The sequence below is a fragment of the Epinephelus moara genome, chromosome 14, assembly GCF_006386435.1.
Source record: "Epinephelus moara isolate mb chromosome 14, YSFRI_EMoa_1.0, whole genome shotgun sequence".
Lineage (NCBI taxonomy): Eukaryota > Metazoa > Chordata > Actinopteri > Perciformes > Serranidae > Epinephelus > Epinephelus moara.
In genome coordinates, this window is record NC_065519.1 from 24,586,115 (window position 1) to 24,602,369 (window position 16,255).

At 42.0% G+C, this 16,255-nt stretch overlaps 1 long non-coding RNA gene across 1 annotated transcript; it reads left to right on the forward strand.

The window, feature by feature from the left end:
• Window positions 1-3,671: 3,671 nt before the first annotated feature.
• Window positions 3,672-4,708, forward strand: LOC126401397 (uncharacterized). Its single transcript, XR_007571066.1, has 3 exons — window positions 3,672-3,791; window positions 4,200-4,320; window positions 4,614-4,708. It is a non-coding gene; the product is annotated as an uncharacterized LOC126401397 (long non-coding RNA).
• The last annotated feature ends 11,547 nt before the right edge of the window (window positions 4,709-16,255 follow it).

The following is a 16,255-nucleotide window of genomic DNA, read 5'->3' on the forward strand; positions in this document are numbered from 1 at the left end:
GGACAATACACATACCACAGTGCATATACCACAACACATCTACTACAATAGACATAGGCTACCACTATACACATACCACGATACATAGACTTAATACCACAGAACACCAAAACACTAATAGGTACAATATATATGTATAGATTTTACAAAGTCAGTTTGCTTTTTGCCCTCTCTTGGGATAAGACATGGCAGTGTACAATATTGCATAAGCAGTCAATCACGAGGCTCTAGTTGCGTTAAGAGACCAATATTTTTGCAGGGGCAAACTAAACCATTTAGTGCCTTTAAGGGGGGATGAGAGGGGCCTATGAGAGCTTTCATTGTTTTTTATACAAAGTGTAGTCTTTTAACTGATTTATTTACCCATTTTTAATTTAGTCATGGCACCTGTTTCTTAGAAATGTAAAAAACAAACGCAAACAAAACTTTTCATTCAAGCTGTCCCTGCCCCCTTTCCACCCTTACCCCCCTCCACTTCATGCCCCTGAGATAGATAGATAAATAGATAGATAGATAGATAGATAGATAGATAGATAGATAGATAGATAGACCAATAGACCCACAGACCACCGACAGACTGACGGACGGATGGATGGATGGAAGGACGATAGATAGATAGATAGATAGATAGATAGATAGATAGATAGATAGATAGATAGATATTAACTTGTGCACAAGTATTTTAAATCAGATTGACAGTGATGACATTTCAATGACTCAGAGTTGATCCACTGCCTACACATTTTTGTTCATGCAAAAAAGCAAAAATATATAAATAATGTACTTACACACACTACACACACACAGGAGTAAATATCATGACTCATATGACTCTAATATTGGACAGTTCATAGTTGCAAAGATAGAGAGGGGGTGACATATAAAAAAGGTCTCCATCCACTTTTGCTTACAGTAAGTTCTATGCATATGTCAACTTTTTACACTTTTACACTCAGTGCCAATACACAGTGAGAATGATTTATCATCAATATAGCTTCTGACCTGCAAAGAGGGTGTCTGCTGTCTTTACCCTCTCTGAACCAGTGTCACCAACAGAGCCAAAGTGGGTGCCAGACCAGTCAATCTAAAGACCCTTTCAAATGTATCATGCACAGTATCACATTGCACAATAACTTAATATGTTTTATCATCATTCATTATGCATAACCCAAGAGAATAACATTTTTTAACTGGTTAGAAAACCCTGGAAATGAAAGAAGTCATCAGTAAAAGTATAAAAACTGGACCATGTGGTGATGAAGTCCTATCTTGCTGATCTGATTTTTGATATACTGGACAGTATAAAGAGTCTAGGTAAGTGGAGAGAGGGATAGCTTGCATCTATTATTAGCAGTGGGTCAAACTGGGGGGCTTCTTTGAAACCAGATAGCACCAGGGAGCTTCACTTTTGACTCTGCGATACTAAAAAGGTTTGCAGGTTGCAGTGCAGCACCTTGGTGAAAGTTTCAAGAAAAACAATGTGTTTCCTTTTCAATACTAGACTGAAAGTAATGGATTTTATGTAGGTTATGTTTAGTCTTTATTTTACATAGTGCTTTGAACACCGCTGCCACAGTATCACCTTTATTTACCTTGATGTTTGTAGACCGAGCCATATTCCCCAGGCTATTTATTGTAGCATTTTATTTGTCAATTGCATAATTTCCAAATGGGTTGCATTGTTTTCCCAGTTTCCCCAATCTAAATATACACAAACACGCAATCGTTTGCTCTATTTGCACACCCACTTCAAACAGAACAGAGTAGGCAAAGCAGCTAAAACAAGATGTGCCTTCCCTCTCATATTATATCTGTCTCATTCTGAAAGTTAAAACACGATGCCACCTCTTGGCTGAGGCACTGTGCTGCTTCTGCTCCAAACAAGACAAGTTAACACTAAAACAGAGTTTGTGCCAACACAAACTGTTGTTCACATTCAGCCTTGAAAACATGACTGAAGGAGGAAAGCATTTGAGGCGTGTGTGTTAATCAATCAATCAATCAATTTTATTTATAAAGCCCAATATCACAAATCACAATTTGCCTCACAGGGCTTTACAGCATACGACATCCCTCTGTCCTTATGACCCTCGCAGCGGATAAGGAAAAACTCCCCAAAAAAACCCCTTTAACGGGGAAAAAAAACGGTAGAAACCTCAGGAAGAGCAACTGAGGAGGGATCCCTCTTCCAGGACGGACAGACGTGCAATAGATGTCGTACAGAACAGATCAGCGTAATAAATTAACAGTAATCCGCATGACACAATGAGAGAGAGAGAGAGAGAGAGAGAGAGAGAGAGACAGAGAGAGACAGAGAGAGAGACAGAGAGAGAGATGCAGGTTAATGTGTCAAGATGAAACAGAAAGGGAACATGTGTCTCATATAAATCCTCTATCACAGTTTTTGTATTGCTAAAACACATTTCCTGAGACCTCCACCCATTTTCTCAAAACCTTAATAACAAATCCTAAAATTCAAATTTTCTATCACAATCAAACTATCACCTCAAAAACAGTTATCCTGTGTTCAAAGCCAAACAATGTGTTCAGATCATACACACAGCACGTAAAAATATATTCACACCAGAGCATTCGTTAGACACTACATAAAATACTGTAATTTAGGACACAGCATCCAGGGCATGTAGTTACAGTTTTTCTTAACCTCTCTAACTCCACTCCCCCCTCTGTTAAATGGTATCTCACAGGCACACTACGTCATCAAACCGCGTGATGTTTGGTGTGGAGACTTACATCTTTTATAAAAGGCAAGAGTCTCACTCCTACCACTATTTTTGGCTGAGATATACCGCCTAGAAAGTGGGATCACAACTTTCACGTTTCATATGGCTTTATTTGGTGATATTTTATGGTGTTTCTGTGTCATAAACAACATCATTGTTTTAATTTAATTTGGGTATGTCATTTTAGGCGTTTTCGCTACAAAATGGGGGTGGAGTGCAAGAGGCTGCTTACTGTACACATACAAATCAGAACTTAAAGCACAATGTGCATAATCCTTGACTTATGTACCAGATCACTAAACCGCTTCTGCTGAACTTCAAACACACACATCTACTTTAAGGTGCGGACACACCAAACTGACATCAAAGAACTAGCGGCGACGAAAGCCAACTGTTGCGTCGTCTACGTCGCCTCACGTCGCCTCACGTCGCCCTGTGTCAGTTGCATTTGAACACACTACATGGACTACATCTAACACGTACGCACGTGGCACGTACGTTCTGCACCTGCTTGAGAGAGCAGAGTGACAGAGTGGTACATCCTGACAGCCGAGGTGTTACCTATCTGTGCACCGCAGCACCTCCACAGACTGTTACATTCAATCCCGGTGTTTCCTCCGCAGGCTCCACTTCACTCAGCTGCCCGACAAACCCGCTGCTTTTTCCCACTTTAACCTTCGAATTCAGAAACCGGGTTATGCCCTTTTCCCAGTTTCAAGAAACCCGGTTTTGCCACCTGGAGTACTCTGATAGAAGCCAGGATACTGGAGCATGTATACGCCTTATCCCGGTGTCTGATGGCTGCCCGCCGTGTGCGCAGGTGCCAGAGTGACGCACCAGATATACAAGCAACATGGCGGCAACGAGAGCTTCCCATTTTTGGAGCAATGAAGAGACTGAATTTTGCCTGAAAATGATGAAAGAACTCAACATAACTACATGTTTAGACGGCAGAAGATAGAGAAATGACGACCTATTCAAGTCTGTTGCGGACAAGCTATGTGATGCTGGTTTTTCACCTCACTAAGCCCGCTAGAAGCCACAGAGGTCTCATTTTTGTCTTACTTCTAAATATAATAAATATATCACATTTCCCGTTCAATCTGTTGTAAACAAAAGACGTAAAAGACGTAACACACGCCTGCGCAGATAGGATGCAGTGATCAGAAAACGGGTTACTGGTATTCATCATGTATACAGGGATATGAATAACCGGGTTTCTCTGTGTTCCATGTAAACGTCATATCCCGGATAAGCCTCAAAACCGGGATACTAAACACCTTGTAAACACAGTCAATGATTACTGTAGAATATAGTTTTGTAAGTGGACCGTTGTACTGTGCTGTAAACAAAGCATGTTCTACAGTATGGCACATATGTATGAGATTGGGAACTGCATTCCTACTTTGTCTATACAACACGTAATGTATGTTGCTGTATCTGGATCTTTTGCAGAAATGAAATATTACCACAAGCAGGTGGGAGGGCACGTCTGCTCACAGCTCAGAAGGAGACTGCCATTGTGAACATGGTTCTGGAGAACAACGCTATCACCCTAAAACAAATCCAAAGAAAGGTGATTTAAGACCAAGTGGTGTTCCAGACCATCAACTCTGTCAGCCTCAGCACACTGGACCGTGTCCTACGGCGCAATGCAGTATGCATGAAGCAAGTGTATAGGGTGCCCTTTGAAAGGAATTTGGCCAGGGTCAAGGAGCTGCGCCATGACTATGTGCAATTAAGTCCTATATCCAGCACTGACACAGTATTGCACCTGTAATACTGTGTGATGCAGTTACAGTGTTTCTTTACATTGTCTCACACGATCATGTATTGACTGCTCTGATACTGTCGTGCTGTCTGTTTCAGAGAGTTCTGGAGCTGGATGCGGCTGCCGAGAACCATGAATTCCTCTACAATGATGAGGCAGGGTTCAACTTGGTGAAAAGAAGGCATCGGGAAAGGAATCCAAGAGAAGTTTAGCAGTTTGTGTGTGTGTTTTTGTGGTTTGTGTGTAGAGTTTTGAGAAAAGGAGGTCTTCCTCCAAAAAACGTGTTTCAGCAATAGAGAAAAATAGTAACACTAACGCAGAGTTTGTGCCAGCACAAAATGTTGTTCACATTCAGCCTTGAAAACATGAGTGAAGGTAAAAAACTTTTGAGGCGTGTGTCTTAGTGTGTCAAGATGAAACCGAAAGGGAACAATTTCCTGAGTTCTCCACCCATTTTCCAAAAACCTTAATAACAAATCCTAAAATTCAAACTACATTCACAAAACCCCAGATTTTTCTATCACAATCAAACTATCACCTCAAAACCAGTTATCCTGTGTTCAAAGCCAAACATTGTATTCAGATCATACACATAGCAAGTAAAAATATATTTACCATAGAGCCACTCAGAGTAGACACTACATAAAATAATTTAGCACCCTGGGCATGTAGTAACTGTAAAGGTGCGGACACACCAAACCGACATCAAAGAACTAGTGGCGACGAAAGCCAACTGTTGCGTCGTCTATCTCACGTCGCCCTGTGTCAGTTGCATTTGAACACACGTGGACTACACCTGACGGCCAAGTGGCACGTACATTCTGCACCTGCGTGAGAGAGAGCGGAGTGACAGAGTGGTACATCCTAACAGCCGAGGTGTTACCAATCTGTGTAGCCGAGCACCGCAGCACCTCCACTGGCTATTACATTCAGACGGTGTTTCCTCCGCAGGCTCCACTTCACTCAGCTTCACTCAGCTGTCCGATAAACCTGCTGCTTCTTCCCACTTTAACCTGAATAACAATCCAGGGCTCGGTTCTCAGGTTGGATCCAAACGGAGAGCTGGGGCTAGCTGGGAAGCTAGCGGAGGCTAACTGGCTGTGCTTCCTCCGTCATGCTGTGCTAGCTGCTCTCAGCTAGCCCTGGCTAACTCGCTGTGCATCCCTCCGTCATGCTGCGCTAGCTGGGAAGCTAGCGGAGGCTAACTGGCTGTGTTTCTCTCTGGTCATGCTCCCAGCTAGCTCCAGTTTGTTATTCAGGTTAAAGTGGGAAGAAGCAGTGGATCTGTCAGGCAGCTGAGTGAAGTGGAGCCTGAGGAGGAAGCACCGGTTAGCCCTGGTTTCACTACAGGCAGATACAGGCGAGGGAATAAAACCTAAACAGCCGCTCACAATGATCTCTTTCACTGACTAGCTCCGCCGCCAATTCAACATGCTCAATCGGCCGAACATCGAAGGGCCGACGGTGCAGGACACACTGCAAAAACTAGGCCGACAGACGCTCACCGACGGCCCGACTTTGGTCGACGGCCGACCGTCGGCTTGGTGTGTCAGGGCCTTAACAGAAAATGTTTAATGTAAATGCATTTAGCAAAAAAATATCAGAAAAAATAAAAAAAATAAATGAAAAGCACATTACTGCGCAGTCAAAGTCACTGAGATTCATTTTCCATCATGTATTTTTGCGGGGTCAGGCAGAGGACTTCATCCACGTCACAGGCAACATTTTCCCTTGGCAGACAACGGGGGAAAAACACTCTGGTGTGCCAAACCCAGCCTTGACAAATTCCACAATTATATCATCACAGGCCTGTTCAGTTGGCTCCAATAAAGTCCCCCTGGTGTAGGACTCTCGGTCACACCCACAGAAAAACTCTTCTACTGGATTCAGGAAGGGGCTGTAAGTTGAAAGGAAAACCTTGATGAAACGCTGGGTGTTGGTGAACCACTCACGTATCAGGACAGCATGGTGAGAGCTCACATTGTCCCAAACTATGACATATACAGGATGCACTGCTTGCTGACCCAGCTGCTCACATGTAGCCGTAATATCCTGGACACCACCACGCAGAAATAAAAAGGAGATGTTCAGTGTTATATGGCCCCAGGTTTGCATGACGGTGGAGAACCCCCCCCCAATTGCCACCATGCCAGCCAGGGACTTCCACAATGGCACGTTGACCAATTATGTTCCTGCCTCTCCGCCTCCTTTTCGCCAAATTGAACCTTGCTTCATCTATGAAAATGTATTCATGGGGCCTTTCCATGTGTGTTCCATGAGTCCAGTTCAAACACTCTCCATAAAAATAGACAAAAAGTAGTTTAGTACAGAAAGTGATACAGAAAGACAGACTTCTGCAATAGTGTATTTACAGTATGCACATCAGATTTACCTACATTACAATCAAGTTTACAGTCCTGTAAAAGTAGAAACTGCAACACTTACCTGCACATACTGATATCTTAGATCTTTGACTCTTGCAGAGTTGCACTCAAAGGGTACCCTGGAAATCCAGAGTTCTCGCTAGAGCACAATTTGAATTTGCTCAGCGAGTCACTCTGGCAATCAGTAATGATGCTCATTACCCATGCCGTTGGAGCCGAGCTGCACCAATCACATCGGTGTATCTGATATAGGCGGGCCAGAGGCGAGCTAAGCAGACGACGACAGCGCTGCAACGATGTCGTATGCTGTAAAGCCCTGTGAGGAAAATTGTGATTTGTGATATTGGGCTTTATAAATAAAATTGATTGATTGATTGATTGATGAAGTCCGAAATCAGTCAGTAAACATTGCAAGATGGCTACGGATGAACATCAGTTGTTTGAAACGGCTTTGGCCGCTACAATGAACGAGTTAGACTTGGATTTTTCTCTAAAAAAGGAACAGAAGACGGCGCTCGAGTCTTTCCTTTGCAAGAAGGACATTTTTGCTGTTTTGCCGACCGGATACGGCAAGAGTCTAATCTACCAGTTAGCTCCGCTGGTAGTGCTCTGGATACGTCACCCCGTGTATTGTTCTGATTGGTTGTAGTGTTATCCAATTGCATACAGTGATATTTTCAAATGCATGCTTGGTGCCGCCCCTCGAGTTGGGCCATTTGCATTACTCATAGGATTTCCAGACTACTCAAAGGGTACTCTATATACTTGTTTCATGCTAAGTCTGTTGCGTTGGAGGACACGATCAATAATTGACAGAGACAGATTCCATCAAAGTTGACATTTGCTGTGTCTCAAATCGCGTACTTCTGTATTTACACTTGATATTCTGAGTGCATAAGTGTTTTCACACTGAGAAGTATGAAAAAATGCAGTGCACTATGAGTACCCGAATGGTGCACTCAAAATGGTCAAGAAGCTGAGTGTGGAACTATGGTCACTTCTCGCCCTCAATGGTCGCCATCTTGGCTACGGAGCGGAAGGGGAGGGACCACTTTTCAAACTGGAAATGGTGGCCTAGGACTGTGTGGCCGTGAACGTCACTGCATTATACAAATATACATGTGTTTTTTGCACTAAGTACCACTATACTGTTGTCGGATATAAGCCAGCAGTATGTTTATTGGGTTAATTTAGCAGTCTGTAATGATTTGGTACCGCGAACGATAATGTGAATGCTGAATTTAGGGTCGTCATTTCCGGTAAGTGCACAACCACGGTGTTTGGTTTGAGACAACACTACCCTGTTGGAATTTGCGCACTACACCAATAAGTACATAGTGCACATAGTATACTACATAGAAGTGTCTCGTTGGGAGAAAAGAGCAGTCCTTCCACCCTCATTTGGTCGTCTTTCAATTCTACAAAGGGAAAAATGCACTTACAAACATATGCAGCCAGTAAGAATAGTATTGTAATGAACATTACAGTACTGACAGTATAGTATTCTGTATGACAAATGTTGTACAACCAGAAACAATTACCTCTCTGAATGTCCTGATGATGCTGGCCACCGAGAATCTGCTCAAATTGGGATGGACTCTTTGTCCTGCTTCTCTCATTGTCACTGATATGTTACATTTGCACATTATTATGTAGTGGACACATTTAAACTTTATGTTTCAACAACACTGTGGTTAACCTGTGGTTAGGGTCAGGCACAAACCCCATTTGGTTATGGTTATGGTTAGGAAAAGCTCACGTTTGGCTTAAAATACTTGTTTGGGGGGGCACTATTCCAGCAGGAGAAGCAGCGGTGTCTCAGAAGAAACACAACCACTGTTCATGCCTGAAAAGCTGCTCAGAACAAAGCAATGGGTGCCTAAAGAACACCCATGTTTGGGGGCTAAAAGCCACAGGAAACACAGCAATGACTCAACAAATCATAACTAGTTTTGTTGTTTGTTGGGCTCGAACACTGGTCTGCAGCTTGGCACACCATCCATCCGTCTTCTGCATACCTTGGTTGTAATGAGCAGTTATTTGAGTTACTGTTGCCTTTCTGTCAGCTTGAACCAGTCTGGCCATTCTCCTCTGAACTCTGGCAGCAAGGCATTTTCACCCAGAGAACTGCTGCTCACTGGATATTTTCTCTTTTTCGGACCATCCTCTGTAAACCCTAGAGATGGTTGTGTGTGAAAATCCCAGTAGATCAGCAGTTTCTGAAATACTGGCACCAACGTTTCACGTCACTTAAATCACCTTTCTCTCCCATCCTGATGCTCAGTTTGAACTTCAGCAGGTCGTCTTGACCATGTTCACATGCCTAAATGCATTGAGATGCTGCCACGTGATTGGCTGATTAGCTATTTGCGTTAATGAGCAGTTGAAGAGGTGTACCTAATAAATCGGCCAGTGAGTGTATTGAGGAGAGGAGAGGAGAGGAGAGGAGAGGAGAGGAGAGGAGAGGAGAACGCACTTACCCTGATTTTTGTGACTGAACACAGGCCAACTTTGTAGTTTGGAGGGATTGGTTGGTTTATTATTTTATTAATTCAGAGAACGGCATTTTTCAATTATGTGTTAAGATTTGTTGATTGTGATGGTTATTTACTTTATAGACCACAAAAGGATGCACAATGTGGCACTGTTTACTTTGTTGTTGCCTGTTATAAGTAAAAGATAATTGTAGAAAGTGAATGTGTGTGTGTAGCAGTGGCTAATTTTGTATATAGTATAGCTATTTAGACACCTCACACGTAAGCTAGACAGTCGTTTCACCAGCTCATTACTGTGCACAAATTTATTGTATGTACTTAAGCCTTAGGCTCGAGAAACCCTCTGATGCTGGCAGAAACCTCCCTGCAGGGTGCATTTCAGGTGCAAATATTTTGTTGAAAAAACAAATTGTGGATAGTATGCCTGTTTTTCCACTTGAGCATCTGTGGGGCAAAATGTCTGTGCACATCACCGCTGATATGATACGCATGTAAAATAACATATTTGTGGCAGAAATGTACAATGCCAGCATTTTCTTCCGAGATTTGTCAGAATTTTAAAGTTTCATTCACTTAAATCTCTATTGACAAAAGATTTACAACATAAAAGTGACAATATGTAACTTTTAAGAAATAATAATCGTAAATTACTCTCTTGAATGTGACTTCACAAGCAATAAAACAGACCCTGGATAAATTTAGTTCACTAAGAGATCTGGTATGACCACTAGCTTATGATGGCCAGTGTTAGCTAATGTTAGCAAACCATTTGCTGTGTAAATGAGATTACAAATTTGTGGAGTCAAAGGTTTTCTATGTTGTGAATTACTAAAGAGGTATTAGAAGGATTCAAAGATAAATAAAAGCATAGTCTAAGTTTTCATTAAGTGTTTGTTGCTCGGTGTGTAGGTGGACTCTGAAAAAATAGTCAAATGTAGCCTACATATGCCACAAGTACAAGGTAAACTAGAATTTAAATTTGAGCTCAAGAGCAAATTTGCAGAAAAGTTTAAATTTACAATATACAAAGAAACGGTTCTGTATGCAAAGACTTAAAGTAAATAGCCGAAGCATGAGCAGCAAATGCATCAAAAGTAAAAATGGCCATTATGCAGGATGCCCATTGTCAGTGTGTTATAAAGGGAACACTTAATGGCCACAGTATAACACCAAGTCAGTTAAACTTCAAGGATATCAATCTGTCCATATAGGAAGCACAAGTCATTGTGAATCAGTTTCACCTGCAAATGAAAGTTACAAGTGGCAAGATATGAAAGAAGGTTTGCTGTGTCTCCCAGCACAGTCACAGTCTCCCAGCACAGCCTGTTTCTAACCAAACTGTCAGAAACAGACTCCATGAGGGTGGCATGAAGGCCCAACGTCCTCCAATGGGACCTGTGCTCACAGCCCAGCACCGTACAGCACATTCACCAGAGAACACCAGAATTGGCTGGTCTGCCATTGGCGCCCCATTCACATTGGTTTACAGCAGGTTCACAATGAGCACATGTGACAGGTGTGAAAGAGTCTGGAGATGCCATGGTGAACATTATGCTGCCTGTAACATCAATCAGCATGACCGGTTCACTGGTGTGTCGGTGATGGTCTGGGGAGGCATATCCTTGGAGGGTCACACAGACCTCCATGTCATAGCCAGCGGTACACTGACTGCTGTTAGGTACCAGGAAGAAATCCTCAGAGCGACTGTCAGACCTTATGGCCCTGACACACCAAGCCGACGGCCAAAGTCGGGCCGTCGGTGAGCGTCTGTCGGCCTAGTTTTTGCAGTGTGTCCCGCACCGTCGGCACTTCGGCGTTGGCAGCTTTTCGATCAGATCACTCTGATTGGCTGTTCAGGTTTTATTTCCTTGCCCCTGTAGCGAGTGAATCTGCCTGTAGTAAAACCGGGGCTAACCGTTGCTTCCGCCTCAGGCTCCACTTCACTCAGCTGCCCACAGACCCGCAACTCACAATAATGTTAAAAAAAAAAAAAAAAAAAAAGGCCAGTTAAAGCAAGTTAAAAACAAAACAGTTTAATCCAGAGTATCAAGCCTCAACACTGCAGTTCATTACAAATGTAATGTGCTCAAATCAAACAGCAGTCACTGTAAACATCTGAAAAGTAATGTACAGCTCTAATGTAATGAAATGGAAATACTCAGGTCAAGAACCACAAAGTATGAACAGTGGGCTGGAGTAACTGTACTTTCCACTACTGGAGGCTGAAGAGCAGTTTGTAATGAGGTTAAAACTTTCACCATGGCGCCATCTACTGGACATCAGTGTACACTACAACGTGCTGTGCTGTAACAAGGACTGCATGCCGGGCTCTGTAATTTCAATAGCAGATTAGATAAAATTCTTATTCGTCTGTATGATTCAAGTCATGTGTATTAAAAATAAACATTAAAAGATATCAGACAGTAGTAACAGTGCGTAATACTGAAGGCTGAGCTTGATCACAGTGATTTTAGTCACAGGGATTTCCAGAAGATCTGAATTCTGTCTGGTATATTGTCAATACTAGCCATATGCAGAGGTATGTCAATCTTTGTGAGATCTTTAAAAACAGTGATACTCAGCTTACAGCCCTTGGGTCAAATCTGGCCCATGTTAGGGTGCAGGGTGGCCTAACGACCATTTTCTAATTTGCAATGAAAATAAACTGATTCATTGCGGGATTTTTCATTTTATATACTTTGAATGTAACTAAGGTGCCAGAGTGGATATAAAGAACATAAAAATAAAGTTTGTTTATCAAAAAAGGTGCCAGAGGTAGTTTTCCTCATAAAAGTCCAGGCTACACCCTCAAATCCTAGGAACACCCCTGCGTACACCCGATCTGTGCACCCCTGCTGCTACTGGATTTGCCTCTTGGCAAAGATAAGTGGGTGAAGCAAGTGCTGAAAGGTTGAAAATGGGCATTTCATTTATAATATGCACTAATAAATATTATTAATCTGTGTTCATTAACTGGCCCCTCTCCTGTCATTTAACAAAGGTGGCTCCCAGGCAAAGCTACTGAGTATCCCTGTTTAACAGTCTGATCTGTCATGATCACTCTTTGAACCTTATCTGTCTCCCTGTTTGTCACACTGGAGTCAGGTCATTCCAGTAGTTGAATATTACTAAATATATTCTTTCAAATACTACACCTAAGCATAATTATAGAATACTCTTACTTTGAATATTTACTTGGGTTTCTCCTTATTATTTTTTCCCCTTTATGTGTGTACTTTTTGCTCCATTATAAATGTTTGTCAGCATATTTATTTTCTTTGCTGATTTAGTTTTCACATAAATACACTCATGATTGTCTTATAAAATATGATGCACTGCTGGGGATTACTACTTAACAGTGAATCAAGAATGTAAAATCCTATTTACACAACAGCAAGAATTATCATCATTAGCAATGCTAATAAACTAATTCTCAGAGGGCGCATCTGCACTTTGACTTTTCATACTTTAAGTACATTTTGCATATAATACTTCTATGCCATTTCCTGTTTTGAATGCAAGATTTTACTTGTTATAATTCTACTTTTACCTATGTAAAGAATCCAAATACTCCCTCTACCACTGGGCCATTCACAGCAGTATGTGAGTAAAGACATCAGCTCTTAGCTCAGTTATTTACACATAGCAAACACCAGGTGGCAGCCCAACTTAGTCCACATGTGCTGCAGTGAGGGCTGCACTCAGAATGTGGCTCTTCAGCTGTTACTATGTTTGTACTTCACATGATGAGCTCACTCCTTTTGCACATGTTATTCAGAGTTTGTTGATCTCACACCTTGATCAGAAAACATTACACTAGTGTGAGAAACCAATGTATTGATGGTATGAACATGTTCCGTATTTACCATGAACTGAGAGGTGTGGTTGTCCTGTGAACATTCAAAAGGACAGATCATCCCGAAATGAAAAATATGTTTTTCTCCTCCTACCTGCAGTGCTATTAATGAAACTACACCCACCAACTGTATCACTGTGCAAAATGTGCATCTACTGCTAGCTAACCTAACATAACTGAGCTAGGTAACATTACAAATACAAGCCTCTCGTCCATGAGTAGATGTACGCTTCCTTCTCCTTCTGCTATGATACTGTTAAATGGGTAGAAAGAAAATGGTACCTACATGAAACTTCTCACAATAAAATCTGTGGATTATCTTGAGTAACAGGGTCATGATTTCTGGGGAGAGGCATTGGTGTTGAGTTTTTTTAAATGTATTTTTTTGCTGCTTTGCGCACCACAAGCCGAATGCCATCTAGTTCCATTATATTCAAGAGAAGGCAGACATCTCTACAGCTGATATCCCCAACACTCTGCAACTCACACCAAAACAATCTAGACTGATAAAGAGCACTACAGGTAAAAGGAAAAATGTGTATTTGGGGGTGAGCTGTCCCTTTAACAGCAATATTTTAATGCTAAAGAAAGGTCAGGACCTTAGACTGTAGGCGTCTCATATCTAATGATATTTGCTGTAAACTTGCACTTTGCTGAGGAGGAAATAAAAGATAAGTGATAACATCAGCAGTTAAAGCTCAATGCATGCACTGCTAGATATAGATCTTTGGTGCTTGAAAGCTGTCAGCAGGTATAGCTGGCACCCTGCCGATCACACTCTCATGGTACTTTAGGAAGGGGGCTGTCAGAATACGGTGTGTTACATCCCTGGGGAGCAATAACACTTGTGTGAATCATTTACGTCGTCTCCCTCGTCTGCATGGCTTTTCTCTGAGCTCCGGGTGACTGGTCCCACTTTTGCTACAGATTGTATTTTTCTAAATGGGTGGAGGAGGTGAGAGGTCATGGTTAGGGGGATCCCTGTGTCACTGAGGTCGTGGGGAAAAGAAGGACGCCCCCTTGTATAGCACACGGGGTCAATTCCGCACACAATCCTCGAAAAACCATCCAAATTCCTGCACTGCATTGTGCCCGATATTCTTCAGGCGGCTGAGTGGGTGTTGCGGACAACATGAGGACTCTGCTGAGGTGGATCCCGACCCCCCCGCACCCCCTTTTTACCATCCTCACACATATGCTACTATGACAATAAAGGACAATGGCGGGTACTTGAAGTTAAGCTGGGAGATGACTTGGGGAGCAGGCTATTGTTGGTGTTAAGCATTGTTACCCCAACAATGTCCCGTCTGAGGAAAAGATCTCCATGTTTTAATGAAGGAACAGAAGAGAGGAGAGGGGGGAGGAGGAGGAGGGCCTCATCTGAATTTTATGGGACCAAAGTTTTTTCTTTCTTCTCTTTGGCAGGGACAAAATACTCCCAACATAGCAGACCGAGGGCTGGTCCGCTGTGTAATTATGGGATGTGAAGTTACAGGATCCACAGGCTATGATCATTGCTCTGTGGGCAAAATAACTCCAGAATCACATTGGTGAAGCTTGAAGTTAGCCAGAATATGTCTCTTTTTGAACTTATTTTAGATTCAGAACACTATCCATTTTAGACTGATATCACTGCTCTGCATAGACGCTACAATTTTTAATGGTTCCTATAATAGTCTCGCTAAGATTAAAACCTCTATCTAAGAGAAATTGGCCCAAGAAGGCAACATTAGAAAATTATTACAACAATAAATTCGAACACCATAAACCGGCTTTGAAAACTGTCATAGGCTACAAAAGAGTGGAGACAACTTCCTTACTAAAATGACTGAAGATAATTAATTTTGAAGCAAACCTTTGAGCTCACTCCAAAGTTGTTGAGTTAGAAGATAAACAGACTTATAGTCATGTGTGGGAAATGAACATCAGTGTTCCTGCAGCAGAAAATGGATTTCCAAAATAATTCTGAGTTTGCCTGGTCATTTGTGGAGCAAAATCACTCTTATGCAAGTCACAGGTAAGTCTCAAGTCTTTCCTTCAAGATCCTGAGTCCTAACTCCAAGTCTCTAAACTATCTGTTTCAACTGAGATTGAAAGGTTTAGTTGAAATGTACGTTTTTGTAATTTTATGCAACTGGGCAGATCTTGCAACACGATTTAAAGCTCCTTAACAGCTACTGAATGGACTTTGGGGTCAGAGTGTTTGGTCACTTTCTGTTTCCAAGCTTAAGAGTGCACTTTAAATCTCTATTTTTAAGCCAACGTGGACCAGAAGGCCAAAGAGTGTTCTGAAAAATGGAAATACGAACATCTATGATATTGTGGCAACTGGGCCAACTGCTGTGTGTGATTTCAAAAGCTTCAGAGCAGCTACTGACAGTGTTGCAGTACTCGACATTGGTCTTCTTGAAGGTCTCCGTCTCATTTCAAATGCATTTTTACCTGGCCTTGTGTCTGTCTCAGACTAAGAGGGCTCAGGAATTTACTTCAAGACCGGTCAAAACACAACTGCGGGGATATCACTAATAGTCTGTGCAAAAAAGGAATGTTTAACAAAAATGGTTCCGTTAATTTTAGCTCCTTAGTCTTTGTTCGTATTTGTTTGCTCATGGAAAACAAAGGTAAACCTCTGAAATGCCTTTTGACGATTTGATCTAGACATTTCTCATTCTCATTTCTACACATACATTACATTACAGCAATAAAAGAGGTGAATGAAGGGGAATCTTCATTTCTTTTCTGTGGGCGTTTTAATGGAAATGTAGATCTTTCAGATCAATGTGCAGAGTGCATATGGTTAGCATGTTCCATATTCTAAGTGTGTCATGCAGAGGGTTAGGGTCTCACACCAATCTAGTCTTGAGAGTCTCAACCCGTCAGTCTGGTTTTGTCTAAGTTTCATTACTCTCTAGTCTTGGTCATGAATTGGTCCAGGTTTAGGTGGTCTAGACTATTACAATCACTACTTAATGATGGGAAAGTTTTGTCAACTTTTGTTTTTGAGT